Genomic DNA, 14,592 nt, shown 5'->3' with positions numbered 1-14,592 from the left:
GAGGACATCCGGACCGGAAGACTTCTTCATCCAATCGGAATCTTCTATCTTGATCCATCCAACGAGGACCGGCTCCATCTTGAAGACCTCCGGCGTGGAACATCCTTCTCGGCCGATGGAGCCGGTCCTCGTTGGATGGATGAAGATAGAAGATGCCGCTTGGATGAAGATGTCTTCCGGTCCGGATGTCCTCTTCTGCCTGGATAGGATGAAGACTTCTGCCGGTCCAGATGTCTTCTTCTGCCCCATCAAATGACCAGTGGTGCCTGGCTGGGTGAAGACGGCTCAAGGTTGGGTGATCTTCAATGGGGTAGTGTTAGGTTTTTTTAAGGGGGGATTGGGTGGGCTTTAGAGTAGGGGTGTGTGGGTGGTGGGTTGTAATGTTGGGGGGGTATTGTATTTATTTTTCTTACAGGTAAAAGAGCTGGTTACTTTGGGGCAGTGCCCCGCAAAAGGCCCTTTTAAGGGCTATTTGTAATTTAGTGTAGGGTAGGGAATTTTATTATTTAGGGGGGCTTTTTTATTTTATCAGGGGATTAGATTAGGTGCAATTAGTTTAAACTTCTTGTAATTTTTTTTATTTTCTGTAATTTAGTGTTTATTTTTTTTGCAATTTAGTGTTTTTTTTTTGTAATTTAGTTTATTGTATTTAATTGTAATTAATTGTAGGTAGTTTAGGTAATTTATTTAATGATAGTGTAGTGTTAGGTGTAATTGTAACTAAGGTTAGGATTTATTTTACAGGTAATGTTGTACTTATTTTAGCTAGGTAGTTATTAAATAGTTAATAACTATTTAATAACTATTCTACCTAGTTAAAATAAATACAAAGTTGCCAGTAAAATAAAAATAAATCATAAGATAGCTACAATGTAACTATTAGTTATATTGTAGCTATTTTATGGTTTATTTTACAGGTAAGTATTTAGTTTTAAATAGGATTAATTTATTTAATTGTAATTATTTTATTTAGATGTATTTAAATTATTTTTAAATTAGTGGGTTGTTAGGGTTAGACTTAGGTTTAGGGGTTAATAACTTTATTATAGTAGATGCGATGTTGGTGGTGGCAGATTAGGGGTTACTAAATGTAAGTAGGTGTCAGCGATGTTAGGTTAGGCAGATTAGAGGTTAATAAAAATTAACTAGTGTTTGCAAGGCGGGAGTGCGGCGGTTTAGGGGTTAATACATTTATTAAAGTGGCGGGGATGTCCGGTCGGCAGATTATGGTTTAATAAGTGTAGTTAGGTTGCTGCGACGTTGGGGGCGGCAGAATAGGGGTTAATAAATATAATGTACGGTTTGGCGATGTTGGGGGCAGCAGATTAGGGGTTCATAAGTATAATGTAGGTGGCAGCGGTGTCCGGAGTGTCAGATTAGGGATTAATAATATAATGTAGGTGGCGACGATGTCAGGTGCGGTGGATTAGTTGTTAATAAGTGTAAGATTAGGGGTTTTTAGACTCAGGGTTTATGTTAGGGTGTTAGGTGCAGACATAAAATTAATTTCCCCATAGGAAACAATGGGGCTGCGTTAGAAGCTGGACGCTGCTTTTTTGCAGGTGTTAGGTTTTTTCCAGTCAGCTCAGCCCCATTGTTTCCTATGGGGAAATTGTGCACAAGCACGTTTTAGCCATCTTACCGCTACCGTAAGCAACGCTGGTATTACAGTGAGAAGTGGAGCTAAATTTGCTCAACACTCACTTTTCTGAGGCTAACGCAGCCATTCAGAAAACTTGTAATACCAGCATTGTTTAAAGTGAGCGCTGGAAAAAAAAGGCTTGTTAGCACCGCAAGTCTTTACCGACAAAACTCATAATCTGGCCGATGGTTTGGTATGCAGACCTAATTCAACTGTCCAGAAGTCCTCCTTGGCTTCTCCCTCAGAGGTAAGCCCTTCTGTCTCAAGGTCTTTTTTTCTATCTGGATCGTAAGTCTCTGAACTTGATGGCATGGAAATTAAATGTTTAGTCCTTAGACATAGGGGTTTCTCTTATTCTGTAACTGAAACCTTAATTCAGGCTTGTAAACCTGTAACTAGGAGAATATATCACAAGGTCTAGAAGGCCTTTATTTCTTGGTGTGTAGATCATGTTTTCTCCTGGCATTCTTTCAGAACTCCTAGGGTTTTGTAGTTCTTACAGGATGGTCTGGATGTGGGCCTATCTACAAGTTCTTTGAAGGGGCAGATTTCTGCTCTATCAATTTTGTTCCACAGGAATTGTGATATACCTTAAGGCATTTCCCCTCCTATCTACTTCCTGTGCCTATTTAAGTTCACTTTCAACAAGGATTGTTGCCTGCAGGTCAGGCACTACTTGCTGTGCCAATTGTTACCAGCACTTGTAAATTCCTTTTGTTGTTCCAGCAGCTCTCTTTTGAGTCTATAGTTGATGGAGTTTTAACTCTTCCTAATTCTGGCTGAGTTTACACAGAATCTCTGTTTCCTATCTCTGGATACCTGCAGCTAATCTACAGACTCACTAAACACAGACCGGAAGCTGGTTCCGCCTCTGAACTCCTCTCTCTGCACAGAACCAAGTCAGTGTACTTCCACAGCATGAAAGGAAAGTAATTTCACCTTTGCATCATATTGTCTGGATTAAAGTACTCTGTAAATAAGTTATACATTCAGTCTTGCCTTATATATGCGATCTGGAACTTTCCTCCACGCTGATCTATGGTGCTTATTTTGTGTAAGCTGCAGATTCCTGTTTGAACACTCTCATTCAAAGCTGTTTTTGTTAACAAATTATTGTACATCTCACATTGTTGCCAAACTATTAGGAAACAATCATGCTCATTGTACTTCTGGACTGAATTTTACTTTAATTTATTAAGTGATACATATGAACTGCCTTCCTTTCTCATAAGATACTTAATTTCATTTGTATCTACACAGCTACCCTGATGCAGCAGGGGTTTAATAACTTTTAAATCCTATTACTCAGCAGATTGTTTCTGCACTGCTAATAACTGCTCACAATATTTTGCCCAGTATATCTAAAAGTGGTTTCTGGGTTCACATATAAAAGAGCAACAATCCTGCATATAAAAGATATTAGCAATTCATGTTTATCTATATATTTCAAAGTTTAGATTATAACAGTTTATAACACAATTATAAGACCACAAAAAAGTAATATTGTAAATCTTGAACAAATTAAAGATGGATCCTAATGAAATCAATAACCAATTTGCCAGTCTAAATCAAAAGATAAATTATCTGGCTCGTGGTTTGACTGAGGTACAGGCTGAAAACACAGTTATAAAAGCCTTGATAAAAAACTGCATGTCAGCAAAACAACCAGAGATTCCAGAACCCCATATAAACTTACCAACTCCATTCTCAGGCAAACGTACGTAATTCCGTGATTTCAGAAATGCCTGCAATCTCCTGTTCACTCTTAAACCCTGCACATATCACACAGAAAGAGTCCAGGTGTGTACTACAATATAATTTTTAACAGGAGAGCCCAGATCCTGGGCAAACAGACGGCTAGATTTGGAGTTTGGCGGTAGATGGGTTGCTAACGCTACGCATGGTTTATGTCTAACGCACGGCATTGTTTGACTCCGGTATTTAGAGTCCAAACCAAACCTTCTAACGATACTCCTAACGCGTGTATTTCACACGCGGAATCCTGCCCGCGTTTTTCACCTAACACTCGATCTCGCGAGAAATACGCACAGCTCTGTCATATGACGCATACCACATCATGCACAACAATAACACGCTGCAAATGTCACAACAACAATCACTAAACAAAGCACACAAGCATTACACATTCACAAGCGGGGAGGTTTTTAATAAAATTTAATACAGGGAATACGCATATACTTTAAGATGCGGAAATACGCAAAATAACAACAAGGAAAAAAAAATATATACATACACTAGCAAAATAATCGCATTCAATATCACTATATATTAGGACAAACATACATATACAACACTTCACTAATAACACACCATCGCAAATTCACATTTAAACATAATACTATTGGACAATGTTATAGAAAACGAGCACTATGACATCATCGCATTCTACACATTCCACAAATACTAACTCCAAATGAGCATGCGCAAATTCACACAACTAATACACATTGCACTAATATTAATTGCTAATAAAGCACACCTGAACACAATTTACAACGGAAATTGATACATCATTAAACATTTACACAGGGTATATAAGCACCACACAAGCATGGCTTCTTTGACTGTGTTGCTGGTGGGTCTTTGGAGATTGGAGGTTTAAGATTAGAGAGTTTGTGCATTATTGTGAGTGAGTTAGTGTTAGTGTGAGAGAGTCAGTTGTTAGTGTTATTGTGAGTGAGTTAGTGGGAGTGGGAGTTAGTGGTAGTGGGAGAGAGTCAGTTAGTGGGAGCGTGAGTGAGTTAGTGGTAGTGGGAGTTGTTAGTGAGAGTTAGTGGTAGTGTGAGAGAGTCAGTTAGTGGGAGCGTGAGTTAGTGGTAGTGTGATTTATGGAGAGTTAGTGGGAGTGTGAGTTAGTGAGAATTAGTAGTAGTGTGAGTTAGTGAGAATTAGTAGTAGTGTGAGTTAGCGAGCGAGTGATTTTTCTGTACACTTAACACATTTACACGCAAACACATTCAATACATACATACACTTATCAATAACACTACATACACTTCATACCCCATACCCCCTCATACTATACTCCATACCCCATTGCCTGTAGTCGCATTCCCTTTCATCCCATTTACTCTTATCCCATACCTCATCCCCATCCCATACCCATCCCCTAGTTACATTTAGTTTACATATCCTCCTTTTAGTCTTCTTCTTCTTTTGGTTTATTTAAATACTCCTTACCCTCTTTGTTTTTTTAGATCCCTCTCACACTTTCAGCACTTATTTTGTCTTTTTAGTTCTTTATTTTGACCCCCTTTCATTTCATCACACTCACTTTTTGTTTGATTATTTGGGGTTTAGTTTAGGGAACAGATGGAGGGCAGGCAGGGGAGAGGTAGAGGGGGGAGGAGAGGGAGGGGGAGAGGAACAGGGCAGGAAGGGGGGCAGGAAGGGGGGCAGGAAGCAGGGGTGGAAGCGGTGGGTGGACCCAGCCACTTGGTTCAAGATGAACAAGTGGCTGGGCCCAGTGGCGGACAGAGAAGGGCTTCACAGTCCGGGAAACAGAGGGCATCATCACAGGGGAAGGCCAAGGCGACTAGGGAGGCGAGGTTTTCGATGGAGGAGAAGGAGGCCCTCGTAGAGGCCTATATGGCCAGGTATAGGAGGCTGCAGCACCAGAAGACTACCCCGACTGAGAAGAGGAAGCTCTGGCATGAGATAAGGAATGCAGTCAATGCAGTGTGTGGCCGGAACAGAGATATGGACTCTATTAAACATCGCTACCGGGACTGTAAGATGGATCTCAAGAAAAAGTTAAGCCTGGAGGCCCGACATTCTGCAGGAACCGGTGGCGGCCCTGCCCTGGAAATCGAGTACTGCTGATGGGAGGAAATGTTGCGTCCCAGCATCTCCGAGGTGGATGTAGTCGTATCGGAGGAATTGATACCGAGAACCTGCCATTCTCATCTGACAGTAAGCTCATTTAAGAATAAATTCACATACGAATGTATTTCAAGGGACACTATAAGCAAACCTTTACTTTAATGATTGAGGTAGAGAATACAATTTGACAAAACATTCAAATGTACTTATATTACCTAATTTGAATCATTCTTGAGATATATTTTAATGAAGAAATAGCCATGCACACGGTGAAACAATCACAGGAGGCAGCTATATTCAGCTAACAATCAGCATCTTCTAAGCATATCTAGATATGCTTTTCAGCAAAGAATATCCAGAGAATGAAGCTAATTAGATAAGAAAAGTACATTAGAAAGTTGATTATAAATGTATGCTTCTAAATCATGAAAGATAAAACATTGGGTTTCATGTCCCTTTAAGGATCAGATTAATGCTATAACGTTCTTTACATGCATTCACAATTACTTTGCGGTTACATCAGTATCTAGGCTATAGGTTAGGTGTGCATTTAAACAGACTGAAAACAAACGCTAAAACATTCAGATGGACCAGAGATATCACAAACACGGTTTAGAAAATGCGGAAATCGTATTGATTGTTAGATTTCAAAGTGGATTAATGATTCTGCATTTGTAATTGTATCACCGTGCACGGGTAAACCGCCAAGCACAACAAGAGGAAATAGCGGAGGTGCGGGTTCTACTAGACTACATAGACCAGATGCGTAACTCCCGGATACAAAATATAGAAGGCCGAACTCGAATTCTTGAAGGACAAAACAAAATAATTGAAGGCCAAAACCAAATAATAAACATACTTACTAGAATAGAAGAAGGGCAAATCAGAACCTTTAATCTACACCAAGAGATGTTTAATTTTTTCCGGGAGGCGCATGCTGGTCTGCCTCCTGGTCCGCCTCCTGCTGCTGGGCCTCCTGCTGCTGGGCCTCCTGCTGCTGGGCCTCCTGCTGCTGGGCCATCTTCTCCTGCCGGGCCATCTTCTCCTGCCGGGCCATCTTCTCCTGCCGGGCCATCTTCTCCTGCCGGGCCATCTCCTCCTGCCGAGCCATCTCCTCCTCCTCAGCCATCTCCTCCTCCTCACTTTGGTCGTCCCAGTACTCTTCCTTCCACTCTTCCCACAACATCTCCAAGGAGAACTCGTCTGAGTCGGCAGTTGCCCCTCCCAGAGCCTCAGCCCCGTGGGAAGAGGGGAAGGAAGAGGAAGTAAGTATTTGTTTTCATGTTTAATGTTTTTTTTATTTAATGTGTAATGGATAGGTATGTGATGATGTGGTTTTCATACACTTGTGGACCACACTCTGTATATAATCTACTTCTATGGGACCGGGTCCATGGAGGCAGATTGTTTGCAGAGTGTGGGTTATAAGTGTGTGAAAACCACATCATCACATACCTATCCTTGTTCATGATATTGATTGGTTTCTGTGATGTGATGTCCAAACTGTTTCCCGAATCGCAAACAAAATTACCATTACAATTATCCATGATGGCATATTACTGTTTGAATGCCAATAACACAGCTTAAAGGGACAGTCAGAAAATTATTGATTACAAAGAAAACACTGTATTACGCATTATCAAGTTGGAAACAACAAAACATGGAGAAATACGTGTGACTTATGTGCTTACCCTTGTATCTATGACTATGAAAAATGACCACTTATTTGTTGTTCTGACATAACAACATTTTAGATATCAATGATCAATACATGGTAAATAATATGCTGTATGAGCACAAGGTTTTACATATGCAAATGCTATCCAAATGCACTCTAGTGGTCAAATTGCATAATGATTACATGCACTCTTCAAGCTCTAACAAATGAGCACATGAACCTCATAGGTTTAGCTAGCAAATTAAAATAAACACAGACAAATGATTAATTGGTGAGAAACCTTTGATATCATTGATATTACAAAATTGACTTTTATAATAATGCAAAACATGATTTGTTTTCTAAACTGTCCCTTTAACAAAATTACATATGCTAACATATATTTGCAGATTGTTGGTATATCTACATGTACTTGTTCAAACAATAAATATGGAAATCAGATTTATATTGACGTGTTAAATAAAGTCTATTTTCTTAAAAAGACATTATTGTGTTAATTTATTTTTAGAAAGACATTTGTTTTAATAATGAATATGGTTTAAAGTCCTTTTAGGAGTGGGGGGTGAAAATATGCTAACAATAATATATTTGGAGATTAACCAATGTGGAACTCATACATGATACAAAAATAAACATTTGCATTAAAGGGACAGTATACTATATTTTTAACATAACTGTATGTAATAGACACTACTAGAAACAACAAGATTAACATATACTGATATCAATATTACAAAGCTTTAAACACTTTCAAAGAAAATCGGGTTAACTCTATTGAAAATATAGCTGAACCCCCATTACAACTGTAAAACAAGACAATACCACATCATTAACATATGGAAAGGCCCTTTACACAAACAGGAGAAAGCTGGAGATGGTACTCACATGAAACTCAGAGGCTTGGCGAGGAGTCTGAAAATTACTTACATTTTCTTTGAACAGAAGCAAAATGAAACGTGTATTTGTTAAACAATGGACTATCTAACTAGAGACAAAATAAAAAGTTTTGATTTATAATGTGAGTGTCTAATGAACCTTTAATAAAATATACGACGAAATTACATTTAGAAGAAGTCGGCATCATATATTTAGCATATGATAAAGATAAATGCATATTGATTACTTTATTCTAACACAATAGCGCATATTTATGAATTAGATATCTTTAACATTAAACACAACAGTCATTTTTCATAAAAAGGAACATATTGTTGACCAACATATTAAACAACATGGACTATAGAGATTTGCACTTGCCTCGAAATATCTTATGCATGAAAACATTTTGCTTTCGTTCGTTTATTCAACCAGACATCCAGCAAAAGAGAATGTGGTGGTCTTTATCAGCTATGGGTCAATAATGTAACATGATGCAAACAATCCATATTCGCAATGTTTTTAAACTTGGCTTCATTCACAAACGTGTTTAACGTGCACAAACAAATATTGCGGGACTACGTAACACAATCAGACGTTTTTTTACCTTTGCATGTGACGTCTTAATTAACATGGCGCTTCCTTGATCACGTAAGAACGTATTCCAATAAAAGGCACATTCCTGATCACGTAAGAACGCAAACAAAAAAAAAGGTGCATCCTTGATCACATAAAAACGCCATCCAACAAAAGGTGCATCCTTGATCGCGTAAAAATGCCAGTCAATACAAGGAATCATTGGACAGCCTGGCAGGTGACGTCTTAAGCAACATGGCGCATCCGCGATCGCAGAAAAACTGCAGCCAATACAAGGACTCAGTTGACAGCTTGGCATATCACTAAGAAACGTATTTATATTTTTGAAACTAGTATGTGTCTAGATTGCTATCTAGGAATGTCACGAAATCATGAATCATCATTTCGGACTTGACTGTCCTTTTAACTATAGCTATGTTGTATATCTTTAACATTTAAAAGATACACATGAGAAATACATATGCCATTGATGTTTTAAGATATGTTTAAATTGTTTTGGAATAACAATAATGACACATGTATTGATCAAACGGGTCATTTATTCAAGTTGAAATATGGTCAGACTACCTATAGCCATATATGGGAGGAGAAGTATTTTTTAACAATATTTTTAAAAACATATTCCTCATCTAAAATATGCGCATTACACACAGAGATTGATTTGGTTACACTTTTACAATAAGATAGAATAGAAAATGAAATACATGTGCTGTCAACATTACAATAAGATTGTTTATTATTAAGATTATATGTCCTTGTTCATGTAAAAAGGACAAAAACACTTTAGAAATGGAAATACATTCATTAACAATTGTGCTCACCATCACTTAAAGGGACATGATTTTTATTTATAAAAAGAGGATACACAGAGACAATACTATTTCAAGAAAATGAACACTTTACAGGGATTATATCATTGTATCAATCCTCAGATCATTTTTAATGGTGCATCAATTCATGCAGAGTTTATAAATACACACATGGATGTGAAATTTGAAATATACATATATAACAATCTTTATATACATATATAAAACAATTACTATGCTAATCATAATCATGCAATGATAAAGCTTTTAGAAAAAAATATAAACACAGAAATAAAAATTACATTGGAGATGTTAATCTTAAAGTCATTTACAATTGTATTACATATATGATTCAGGAAACAACATTATTTTGGGTATGTCCCTTTAAGGATCATGATATAGAGAAATGTGGGAAGTCCTCTTCTAATATACAATATATAAGTGCAAGTGCAAGGTGCATACAGGTGAATACTGTTGTGTCCGGGACTTACCCTTAAGGAGCCTAACCGCCCCCGGAATCTGTGTATGCCGTGCAGTATCTCAGACAGGAAATCAAGGATGCCGGGGGACCTCCGCGGTCAAACCGAAATCGATTCGGTGGGCTGTCTGCTCCAAACCAACCGGCGAAATGTGAGAATCTCCAGCAGCGCTTCAGGCTAAACACAGGTGCACTGCGATGTCTGTTTGTGACGTTGCAGGATCTCCGGTAGGGGGGGCGGTGCTCTTGCTTCACCCGGGTTTTACAACAGTATGCTTCGTATGTAAGGGCTTTGAGCTGATCCAAACTGGTGCGATAAAGGCAATCAAAGAAGTAGGATAGGATCCAGCTTTATGCAAATAAAATCCATCTTTATTGGCAAAGTTAAAACGCCAAGAGTGGCTCAGCGAACAGCATACATAGATAGTAAGCAAAAACCAGTGTGTGAGCGTGACACCACGGCTTACATGTTTCGGCGCTCAGCCGTAATCATAGCCATAGGTGTCATGCAGGTGAATGCAGGTTTAAAAAACTGTGTTACAATTGTGATTGGTTAAAAACAATAGATACAAAACACGCCCACACCAGGTAAAGAGTAATTTGATTAACCCTTAGTATCCAAGCTACGCTACAGCAAGAGTACACACACTACAGTATATATAAGATAAATCCTTAGAAATATGAACAAATTTCTAAAATAGAAAACTACTAAGACTAATATGAGAACATTGAGGAAAAATTGCCCTAACTGTCACAAATTATTTCTGCGCTAAATATCATTATAGTTAGCAAGCACTAAAGCATCATGTATATATTTGCAGAATTCTCAAATGGCATAGTTGAAACTTGAGTTGAGTAATAATAATATCAGTTAACTAAAATAAGTTCTCTTACAGTATTATCTCTCCAAGGTATGTACCCCATTAAAGGATGTAGTTATGTGTTCGCATGTATAAATATAAATATACATACACTGGTACGTGCGATATACGCATATATGATCACACAGCTTGCGGGGCAGACTAAAGTATAACCCTCAATACGTATGGAAGGATAGTTCAGAATAGATATTAAAAGTGCGAAACACATCTAAAATACATCTGAAAGTACCGAAAAAATTAGACAAAGGGATGGGATATAACAGAATAACAATACCCTTAGGTGAATAATATGCATATGGAGTAGTTTGAATATGAATGTTAATATTGATATTTTGAAGTTATTCCCAGAAATTGATCAAATCATATCTTGAGTTTAAACCCAATGGTAATCTGGTTTTTAGGGTGTATATCCAATATACTTCCCTTTTGGCAAGTATGTTATCCAGATTGCCACCTCTCTTGGGCACTTTAGCTTGTTCTATTGCTGCCCATTTAAATGAGTTTAAGCTACTATGATGTTTTGTGGCAAAATGTTGCACAAGTGGTGTGCTAGATGTACCCTTTGTAATAGTCGAAAAGTGTTCTCTAATACGGGAATTTATATCCCTAGAGGTTAACCCTATGTATTGAATATTACATAGGGTACATGTAATGATATATATAACGTTAGTGCTTTGACAATTTAAGCAAGATTTAATGGGATATGTCTGTCCTGTTATTGCTGAAGTGAATTCTTTAATAACCCATGCAAAATCACATGGTTTGCATTTCTTATGGCCACACTTAAACATGCCCAGATGATGTAACCATGAGCTAGTATGACTTGGAGTCTGTTTTAGTTCTGTGGGAGACAAAATGGAAGCCAAGGTAGGGCTCTTCTTGTAAGAACACCTAACACCTTGTTTTACAGTTTCAACCAACTTCTCGTCAGCTGCTAATAGCGGGAAATGTTTCCTAACTATGTCGCAGATTTGGGAATATTGTGTGCTAAAAGTTGTTACAAAATGAACACCTGAAAAATCTCTGTGTGTATTAGCAGGTTTATCTACCAAAAGTTGGTCTCTGTCCAGTTGGTCAACAGCTAATCTAGCCTGTCTAATATGGCTACGGGTGTATTTCCTCTCTTTTAGTCTCTTCTCTAGACAAACAGCCTCCTGCACATAGTCCTCATTCTTGCTACAATTTCTTTTAAGCCGGGTAAACTGGCCTTTAGCAACAGCATATGAGGTATTTTTAGGGTGGCAACTAGAGGCGTGCAGGAGGGTGTTGCCTGAGATAGGTTTACGGTATACTTTTGATACAATTTTGCCACTTCTGTCACCTGTAAGGCACAAGTCTAGATAGTTGATGGAATGGCTGTCAGTGGTGTATGTAAAGCTCAAGTTTAAATTGTTTTTATTTATCATGTCAATGAAATTCTTAATGTCTGCAGGGGGACCTGACCATATAAGAAGTAAGTCGTCAATATAGCGTTTAAAGAAACAAATGTGGGACCTGAATGTGTTGCTGTGGTCAAAGATGTTTTCTAGCTCCCATTTGCCAAGAAATAAATTGGCATAAGAGGGGGCATATTTCGCCCCCATGGCTGTGCCACATTTTTGTACATAGTATTTGCCTTCAAAAGTAAAAAAGTTGTGAGTCAATAGGAACTCCAGAATTCTTAGAATATATTTTTGAAAATCTGATGTATATTCAGTATGTGTTGCCAAATAATATCTTACTGCTTCAATACCCTTATTGTGTGGAATCCTAGAATAAAGTGAGACTACATCAACTGAGAGCCAATGGTAGTTCATTTGCCATTTTATGTTAGTTAGAAGATTTAGTATGTGTTTTGAATCCCTCGTATATGAAGGTAGTAGGTGGACTAATGGCTGCAAAATAGCATCCAGCCACTGGGACAATCTTTCAAAGATAGAATCTATACCGCTGACTATAGGGCGGCCTTGTACGTTATGAAGGGATTTGTGAACCTTAGGGAACATATGGAAAACTGGGATTCTTGGGTATTTTACATAAAGGTAGTCAGCTGTGTTTTCATCTAAGAAACCATGTTCAATGCCATCATCTAGTATATCAAATAGGAGCTTCTTATACTCATTTGTTGGATTTCTGTGAAGAATCGAGTAGTCAGTAGGGATGTTGAGTTGTCTGTGTGCCTCTGATATGTAATCCTGCCTATCAAGTACCACAACGGTACCCCCCTTATCTGATGGGCGGATTACTAAGTCAGATCTTTGCTGTAAAGACCTGAGTGCTTCTGTCTGTTTTTTAGTAAGATTTTTAGTTGTTCATTCAGTGGTCTCTTTTAGTTTATGCAAATCAGATTCTACTCGTGCATGGAATGTTTCAATTATAGGTCCTCTGTTTTGTATTGGATAAAAAGTAGATTTATTTCTAAATGAGTGTGCCCTATTGAGTGTTCCTGATATTGTATTGCTCTCAATTGCTAAATTTTGTAGGGATATGAGGTCACATGTTTCTGAAAAGGTATTTATGCCTGTGATAGGTGTGGTGCAGAAGCTATCTGGTTCCAAAATGAGTGTCTCTTGAGCAGTATCTGCAAAATATTTTTTTAAAGTGATATTTCTGACGAATTTGTTGATATCTATGAGTGTCTGGAATATATCAAAGTTTGTAGTGGGTGCAAACCCTAAGCCTAAAGATAGTACATCTATTTGATCTTGAGTGAGTGTAGCTGAAGATAAATTAACTACACTGTTCATTTGTATTTGGTCAGTGTGCGGTTTCCCCTTACTGGATATCTCTCTTGGTTGTTGGCCTGCATCCCCCCTATACCCTCTGTCTGGGGGTCCATAGGAAAAACCTGATTCAATAATGACATTTCCTGTGTTCCTGTATCTACTGCAAATGTACTAACTCGTTCATCTAGTCTATTGGTAGTAGTATATTTGGAGACAGTGTTTTTATCTTTGGGTTTCACTACTGTAGGTGCAGAATTAGTGCCTATAGTGTTAGGTACAACGGAAGTATTAGAAATATTAGAAATATTAGAAATGTTAGGGGCAATAGGAGGCTTTAGGATGCCTTGTTGTGAATTAGAGATAGTGTTGATCTGTGTCTCTATGTCCATTTCACCACCTGATGTGTATTCATCAGACGATCTGTCTGTATCACTGTCAGAAAAGCTGACCTGTTTTTGGTTACCCCTTCTATGTCTACGATTGCCCCTATGTTTGTTATGTTTGTTCTGTGGCAAGCTCCTTCTATAGTTGGAACGTTGTTTTTTGTTCCAAATATATACTGAATTTTTCTGATAATCGGTTTTATCCCGAATAAACTTGATATGTTTATTTTCCATTATGACTTGCTTGCCACGGGCCAAAGACTCTTGTAGTATTTTGTCAAATTTTGCAAAATTAGGGTCAACACTACGGTTATTTAACTCTATCTGAATAGTGTCTATCTCTTGCTTAATTAGATTAAGTTGCTGGGTTCTATATTGGATTAACAACAGCATTAATTGACATGAACATTCAGATAGTGCTGCATTCCATTTATCAACAAACTCAGTGTCCGTTGTATCAACATCAAAGGTAGGAAATTTAAAAATCCTTAGTCCTCTTGGGATCATTTGTGCTTTAAGATAGGATTGAAATGTCCAAATGTCCCATTGTGCTTTGGTCTCTTTAAATAACAAAGTCTCCACTGCCTCAAATAAAGTGCTAAGTGAAAGTGTCCCCTTGTCCTCTGAAAATATTTTTTCACATTCTGTTGAAAAGTTACTTCGTGCTGTAGCGGGTCTCAGAGAAAAATATTGTGGTAGT

The sequence above is a fragment of the Bombina bombina genome, chromosome 3 (assembly GCF_027579735.1).
Source record: "Bombina bombina isolate aBomBom1 chromosome 3, aBomBom1.pri, whole genome shotgun sequence".
NCBI classification, from domain to species: Eukaryota; Metazoa; Chordata; class Amphibia; order Anura; family Bombinatoridae; genus Bombina; species Bombina bombina.
This window is presented reverse-complemented; position numbering follows the sequence as displayed.